Genomic DNA, 9,280 nt, shown 5'->3' with positions numbered 1-9,280 from the left:
CGTAAGGAAAGATTCTAGGATTAAGGCATATTTATAGCCATTTTCTGGCACCATTTCTGAAAAGGTTTGTAACCTTTCAGAAACAGCCATCGATTTTCGAACAGGTGAGAACATTTTCCGTTTGAAATATTCCGAAAAAAAGGATTTAAAATAATTCGGGAAATAAACGGACCGGGTCGCATCGCGGGTCCTGGATTATTCTGGGTTGAATTTTCGTTAATTAATTAAATAATTGGAAGAAATTTTGTCCAAAAAGATTATTCAATCAATCGATCTTTGACCAAATCCAAATCCGAATCAGAAGCCGAAGCCGAGCCGAGCGAGCGACGACAACGACGGTGTGGGGCTTACTTTCTTTCCAACCCATTTAACACCAAGAGAAGTGCTTTCTTAATATAAGCACATTCACTTTTCTTTCCACCACCAATGAGGGACACTTGCTCTTTCCAAAGCAAAAGGGAGCTCATTTTCCCTCCACTTTCTTCCCTCCATTTCCCATTCACTAATCTTTTAATACCAACAATCCCCCACGTGAATAGGGAATGGCTATAAGACAAAGGAATGCACGGACGAGTGTGTGATTTACATGCAAGGATTAATTACATCTGGATAAGTAGGTTTCCTTTTGAACTTTCCGTAGTGAACTTATATCGGATATATTCGGTCAATCAGTAGATTTGATATCTTTGAACCGTCAAGCTTTGTTGTATACCTAGACAACATAAGTCACACAATCAACCCTTAACCATCTATGGTTCTCACGGTTGTGTTCGTTTTAGTCATGAACACCGCCTGGTTTCATGAGTGCTTAGAGAATGGGCCTTTACTTTCATTCCCCTTGAAGCGGCTTACACTTCACACTCACATTGGTAAGTCTGTTCATTTCCTTCCAGACTTAGCAAATCATTAAAAAGCTTTAAGCTTTATTGACTCATCAAAAATCCTTAATGCTTTACCTTAATTTTTGAACATTGTCTTCATTATGAGAATGGGTTGAGTTATTTGAAAATGTTGAACCGTCATTCATAACTTTGTTTGATCTCTTTGAACCTAGCTCGTGGGATCTCCAGTCTGCTAGGTAGAGTTACCGTCATGATGACTTGTCCTAGACCTTAACCCCATTCCCTTTGATGATCTTTCAACTGCCTCTCTAGATAGGCCTTTTGTAAGTGGATCCGACACGTTATCTCTTGACTTTACGTAGTTAATCGTGATAACACCACTAGAGAGTAGTTGTCTAATGGTATTGTGTCTCCGTCGAATGTGACGAGATTTCCCGTTATACATAACGCTCCATGTCTTTCCTATTGCCGCTTGACTATCACAATGTATACATATAGGTGCCAAAGGTTTGGGCCAAAATGGAATATCTTCCAGGAAATTCCGGAGCCATTCAACTTCTTCAACGGCCTTGTCTAAAGCTATGAATTCAGATTTCATTGTAGAACGGGCGATGCACGTTTGTTTGGATGATTTCAAAGACATTGCTCCACCCCCAATTGTGAAAACACATCCGCTCGTGGATTTAACTTCAGATGATCCGGTGATCCAATTTGCATCACTATATCCCTCGATCACGGAGGGATATTTGTTATAATGCAAAACATATTTTTGGGTATGTTTCAGATACCCCAAAACTCATTTCATTGCCATACAACGTATTTGATTGGGATTACTTGTAAACCAACTCAGTTTGCTAATAGCACATGCTCTATCTGGTCGCGTATAATTCATGATATACATCAAACTTCCCAATACTCTTGCATAGTCCCGTTATGAGTCACTTTCACCTTCATTCTTTTGAAGTGCATAACTCACGTCAATTGGAGTCTTGACAATCTTGAAATCCAAATACTTAAACTTTTCAAGTACCTTTTCAAAGTAGTGGGGCTGTGATAATGTTAGACCTTGTGGAGTCTTGTGAATTCTGATTCCTAGGATCACATCAGCAACTCTTTAGTCTTTCATGTCGAATTTGCTAGCCAACATACACTTAGTAGCAATTATATCTGCCATATTTTTTTATCATTATCAATATATCATCAACATATAAACAAACAATGACTTCATGACCTGGAGTATTTTTAATATAAACACATTAGTCACACTCATTGATTTTAAACCCACTTGCCAATATTGTTTGATCAAATTTGGCATGCCATTGTTTGGGTTCTTGTTTAAGTCTATAAAACGATTTAACTAGTTTGCTTACTTTATTTTCTTTACCCGGGACCACAAAACCCCAAGGTTGTTCCATGTAAATCTCTTCCTCCAATTCTCCATTTAAGAAAGCTGTTTTAACATCCATTTGATGGATTTCAAGACCATACACGGCCGCCAGTGCCACTAACACCCTAATAGATGTTATCCTCGTTACTAGCGAGTAAGTGTCAAATTAATTAAGGCCTTTCTTTTGTTTATAACCTTTGACAACAAGTCTTGCCTTATATTTGTCAATACTGCCATCAACTTTTATTTTCCGTTTAAATATCTATTTCAAACCTAAAGACTTATTTCCTGGAGGAAGATCAACAAATTCCCATGTATGGTTATCCAAAATTGATAGAATCTCACTATTGACTGCCTCTTTCCAAAATGTTGAATCAGAAGATGACATAACTGCTTTGAAAGTTTGAGGCTCATTTTCAAGCAAGAATGTCACAAAATCTGGTCCAAAGGAAGTAGATGTTCTTTGATGTTTGCTATGCTTTGGATCTTCTTCACTTAGAGTATTTTCCTTTGGTTCTTCCTGTGGTCGTTTAGGTCTTTCACTTAACGACTCACATTCAGTTTTATACAGATAGATGCTTTCAAAGAATTCAGCATTATCTAATTCAATTACCGTATTAACATGAATTTCGGGATTATCAGATTTATGAACCAAAAACCGACATGCTTTACTGTTTGTAGCATATCCAATGAAAACCCAATTCACAGTCTTTTTTCCGATTTTTACTCTTTTGGGTAAAGGTACTTCTACCTTTGCTAGACACCCCACACTTTAAAATATTTTAAGTTGGCTTTTCTTCCTTTCCATTTTTCATATGGAATAGATTGCGTTTTGTTATGGGGTACTCTGTTGAGTATTCGGTTAGCTGTAAGGATAGATTCCCCCCACAAACTCTGCGGTAATCCGGAACTTATTAATAAATAATTCATCATTTCCTTTAATGTCCGATTTTTCCTTTCCGCAATTCCATTGGATTGAGGTGTGTAGGGGGCAATAGTTTGATGGCTAATTCCATATTCCGAACATATTTCTGCAAACGGAGATTCATATTCTTCACCCCTATCACTTCTAATCATTTTGATCTTTTTATTCAATTGATTCTCCATTTCATTCTTGTATTGCTTAAATGCTTCAATTACTTCATCCTTACTATTAACCAAATAAACCTAACAATATCAAGTACAATCGTTAATAAAAGTTATAAAATACTTTTTCCCACCTCAAGATGGTGTCGGCTTCATATCACAAATGTCAGTATGAATTAAGTCTAAAGGATTTGAATTCCTTTCAATAGACTTATAAGGATGTTTTACAAACTTAGATTCAACACATATTTGACATTTTGATTTATTACACTTGAATTAAGGCAATACTTCTAAATTAATTAACTTCCGCAAGGTTTTGTAATTTACATGTCCTAAACGAATATGCCATAAATCATTTGACTCCAATAAATAACAAGAAGCTGAAATTTTATTAATACTGTCAACAACCATTACATTGAGTTTGAAAAGGCCCTCTGTGAGGTAGCCCTTTCCAACATACATTTTATTCTTGCTTACAACAACTTTGTCAGATACAAATACACATTTGAATCCATTCTTAATAAGTAAAGAAGTTGAAACTAAATTCTTCCTTATAGTAGGAACATGAAGAACGTTGTTGAGCGTTAACACCTTGCCGAAAGTCATCTTCAGGAATATCTTCCCATAACCCTCAATATTGGCTATTACAGTATTTCCCATAGAAAGCTCTTCTTCGGGATCGGTAGTAGAGTAAGTCGCAAATGCTTCTTTGACAGCACAAACATGTCGAGTGGTTCCAAAGTCAATCCACCACTCCTTCGGATTTCCAACTAGATTGCATTCCAAAAGCATTGCACAAAGATCATTGATGTCATCATTCTTCTCCACTATGTTGGCCTGTCCCTTTTTCTTATCCTTTTTTGGGAGACGACAATCGGGGCTTTGTGACCAGCTTTTCCATAATTGTAGCAGTTTCCCTTGAATTTCTTCTTGTTCTGCTCCTTAGTCTGTTCAGAAGACATTTTCCTCTTCTTACTTTTTGGAGCAGTCTCCTCAACGATATTAGCTCCCATAATCGTTGAATTTCCACGAGACTTCTTCTCGGCTGCTTTGTTGTCTTCCTCAATCTTGAGAAGAATCACAAAATCTTCCAACTTCATTTCTTTGCGCTTGTGCTTAAGATAGTTTTTGAAATCTCTCCATGAAGGAGGCAATTTTTCAATCATTGCAGCCACTTGAAATGCTTCATTCACTACCATACCTTCAACAATAAGGTCGTAAAAAATACGTTGAAGCTCTTGAACTTGGGTTCCAACAGTTTTGTTGTCTATCATTTTATAGTCTAGAAACTTGGCAACCACAAACCTTTTCAAGCATACATCTTCAGTCTTGTACTTCTTCTCAAGTGGTCCCATAATTCTTTCGAACTTTTCATAGCACTGTAGACAATGTACAAGTCATCCTCTAAAGCACTTAGGATATAGCCTTTGCAAAGAAAGTCTTCCTGTTTCCACGCCTCAATAATCATGAACTTCTCATTGTCCAGCATATCAGTGGCATGCACTGGAGGGTCTTCATTGGTGAACTTCTGCATACCAAGCATAGTAAGATAGAAAAACACCCTTTGCTACCATCTTTTGAAGTTGGCTCCAGAAAAGTTTCCCGATTTTTCGGCCGGTGGAACAACAGTTCGGTTCGACGAGGCTATCGTCGTTGCCACAACAGTCATAGAAGGATTTCCATTATCAATTGCCATTTCTCACTATCAACAACAGAAGAGTTCAATTAATGGCAAAAACTAGTACAATAAACAGTACTGTAATTAATGATAAACAGTACGTTTAATAAATAAAAACCGAAGTTTTTATATAATATTTCATAGAAAACGATGAAGTTTTTATGTTCTTCAAATTGTTTCTTAATTTTAATACTCCGATGAAGTTTTTATATCTTCAAATCAGAATAGAAAAATTCAGAAGGAGTAGAAAACCATACAGGTTTTAATCTCTAAAAATATAATACAGATTATAATATAAAAACTAATTTCGTTAAGATTGTTATTGTATATGTATTACTATAATTGATAATGAAAAAGTAAATTTTTCTGAAACAGAAAACAGAAAATTAGCAGCAACAAAATGTTGAAATAATCAACCAGAATCTAAATAATAATTTCGGAATAAAATCGAGCCCACTAAATGCACAGTGTGTCCTTAAGAAAATTATTACCATCAAGTACCCGAGGTACTAGAATATTATCCTACCAGGATAGAACGATTTAACTCACCAGACTGTTGGTACCAAAAACACCGGTGAAACAGCGAATCATTCGAAGGCTGCAAACCACACTAGAATTTTAATTGTGCAGAAGAAGCTCTGAAAATTTCGTAAGAAAAGATTTTGGGATCAAGGAATATTTATAGCCATTTTCTGGCACTGTTTCTGAAAAGTTTTGCAACCTTTTAGAAACAGCTATGGCTGTTCATACAGGTGAGAACATTTACCGTTTGAAATATTTCGAAAAAAATGATTTAAAATAATCGAGGAAAGAAACGGAACGGGTCGCGTCGTGGGTTCTGGGTTATTCCGAGTTGATTTTTTGTTAATTAATTTAATTAATTAATTAAATAATTGAAAGAAATTTTATCCAAAAAGATTAATCAATCAATCGATCTTTGACCAAATTCAAAGCCGAGCCGAGGGAGCGACGACAACTATGGCGCGAAGCTTAATCAATCAATCGATCAAGGCATATTTATAGCCATTTGAAATATTCCGGGAAAAAGAATTTAAAATAATTCGGAAAAGAAACGGATTGTCCAAAAAGATTAATCAATCAATCGATCTTTGACCAAATCCGAATCCGAATCTGAATCTGAATTCGAAGGCGAGCCGAGCGAGCGAGGACGACGACGGCACGAGGCTTACTTTCTTTTCAATCCATTTAACACCAAGAGAAGTGCTTTCTCAATATAAGCACATTCACTTTTCTTTTCACCACCAAGGAGGGACACTTGCTCTTTCCAAAGCAAAAGGGAGCTCATTTTTCCTCCACTTTCTTCCCTCCATTTCCCATTCACCAATCGTTTAATCCCAACAATGGGCACACCATCAAGGATGATCATCATATGGAGAAGTCATGAACGATTTGGCAACCATGCTTATCTTTCGATGGTTTACATGACTTTAGATTCCTTGTATAGGATGGTGTCTCATTCTGCTTTTATCATTGGTGTATATAACTCTTTTAATATTAAAGCAATAAAATGTCTTTTATACTTTGAAGCCAAATTGTCTTCTTTTCCTCAATTACATATGCCTCTACATTTGAAAGAATTACTATGATGATCCCATGATGCCAACTCTTTTTTTTATAACTCACGCGACTGAACTTAGAATGAAACTCTTAGCTGCCTACGTACCTCGGTGAAGAGGATCAAGTCATAACGTAGTTTAGGGGGTTAATTTTTTTTATGATTTTTTTTGTCCTAATTTTTGCCTAAGACGCCTCTTGCGAGGTTTTCAATCTAGTTTTTTTTTTAATTGGTCTTGACTTTTTCCTAGACCGCCTCTTTCGAGGTTTTCAACCTAGTAGACTCTTTTTTTTTCTTTTTTTTTTGGTCGTACACAACTTAGACTCATACGGGCCAGGAGCATAGCAACGTGCAGTTTAGGCTGATGCGTCAAGGAGCGTCATGACTTGCAGTTTTAGGCTCGTACGTCGAGGAGCATTATGACTTGCATTTTAGGCTCGTGCGTCGAGGAGCATATGTGACTTTCATGGGAAGTACTGCTTCGGAAATTTTTCATTGATCGGACCAACTCTAAGACCATCCTTATCAACGATTTTTTATGCGCCACTTGAAAAGGCTTCCTTCACAACATATGGCCCATCCCATTTTGAGGTAAACTTGTCGCCCATACGTTTGTTGAGGATTATGGGTCTTCTAACAACTAGGACTAAGTCTCCCACTTGGAATAATCGTGGTCGCACTTTCTTGTTGAAAGCTCTAGCTAGTCGAGCTTGATAGCACTCCAATTTTTGTTGCGCTTCCAATCTTTTCTCATACAATGCCTCTAACACCTCTAGGCAAAGTTGAGCATTCTCTTCAGACGTGAGTATTTCTTGGATGGTCAGCATGGCCTCTTTCTCTTTCTCTGCTTCTTTACGAGGCTGGAAAGTGTAAACAATGGTTCTCCTTTGAACCTTCAATGGACCATCTGTGGATATTGACAAAGTAGACTTCCTGTTCATGCGTGATGGGAAAGCACAAAAGATTTCTTTGTCAGCAACAACTTCACATTGACCTCGCTCCTCATGTTTTGACAGTATCTTTCTAGATGGTGACTTCCTTATGGTTCCTAGGAGACAAAAGACGGAGGTCTTTGAGGTAGTGGAAACTTCCTTTAGATGTTTGGAAGACACACGTTCATTTTGTTGACTTAGCCTTTCAAACACCGAGATTTGAGGGGTTGAGCCTCCAATGCGATCAAACACTAAAGCCTGTTGTTTTATTTTCTTGTCTTTAACTTCCTTCGTCTCCTTTACTGAGGTATGTTGTGATGAAGCCATCTCTTTGCCTCTCTTAGATGAAATTAGAAGAGGCTTTTCCAAACTGAATCCTAACCCAAACTTAGGAGTGGCGACGTAGTGCCCTTGCTTCCTCAACCTCATTAAGCCCATGTATCTTTTCACTAATGACTTTATATTTGAGTTCTCCTAACCTTCATTGATTGGAGAAGTCGTAACCAGACTTTTCAAGCAGTATAAAGGCTTTAGGATCAAAGTGCCCTTTTATTTTATCAGCTTGGGGATTGCCTTTGGTAGACTCACAAGTCATGGATGGGATTTGTGCAACTGGTACAGTCGTATTCTCCTTCAAATATTGGATAACTTCGTTTCTTATTTGGAGTACATTCCTCTAATAGAGGTTGCCCTTTCTTTCGACGCTCACGCGGAACATAGCGGAAAACTGGATGCTCTTTATCAGTGTGTGTCTGTATGTCACCTTCAGATGAGGATAGCTTAATGGAGACTTCTTCAGTTGTCTTCTTAGATAGCTTGGTGGTAGTCAATTTAGCCTCATTTTCTTCTTTTGAATTGACATCTCCGACTGATGATGGTTTCTTCACTTTCTGTTCACAAGAATCTAGGTAGAAGTTTGCATATGCAAAGTATGACTCTATCCCAGTGAAAGGATTGATGTCTGCGTCAATTTTGACTATCTCTCCATCTTTTATGTACTTTATACATTGATGCAAAGTAGATGATAGCACCCCATTCTCATGAATCCAAGGATGTCCAAGCAGAAAGTTGTATGATGTTTTAGCATATATAACGTGAATCAGGGTGTTTGACTTCATCTCACCAATGGATAATCCCACGCAGATCATACCTATGGCTCGTTGTCCTCCTTGGTTGAAGCCTTGGGTTGTTAGGTTACTTTTGGATAGCTCATCGATAGAGATCCCAAGCATTTTTTGGCACCATCTTCGGCATGATGTTGACAGCCGAACCATCATCGACAAGTATGCGATTGATATGTTGTTCCCGAATGGCCCCTACAACGAAAAAAGGTCTGTTATGTGGCTTAGACCCCAGCAGCAAGTCATCATCTGTGAAGGAAATTATTGCATAACATGTGACAACTTTCCCGTTATCATGATTTTCTTGTGTTTTCATTGGAGCAAGCTCATCTTTGCTTTCCTTTGTTTCACTAGTACTAGAAACTACATGAGTTGCACCAACGTGACCTCCATGAAGGAATTTTCCAGGAAAGAATTCATGCAATGTGATGGGCTTTTGGAACTTCAGTGATAAGGCATCATTAATATTCTTGCTAATAGAAGATTTGATAATTCTTGGTGGTTGTAGCTTATCCATATTGCTCATCATTGCTCTTAGCTTAGGAATTCGTAGCCTCAAAATTGCCCGATGTTTTCGCTTCTTGCGGGTGACTAGAGTCCAACCCTCGTCATCATTGTCTTTGAGTGATTGTCTAGCTCGACTGAACCTTCAAGAGTT

Source organism: Nicotiana tomentosiformis, chromosome 5, assembly GCF_000390325.3.
Source record: "Nicotiana tomentosiformis chromosome 5, ASM39032v3, whole genome shotgun sequence".
Lineage (NCBI taxonomy): Eukaryota > Viridiplantae > Streptophyta > Magnoliopsida > Solanales > Solanaceae > Nicotiana > Nicotiana tomentosiformis.
This window is presented reverse-complemented; position numbering follows the sequence as displayed.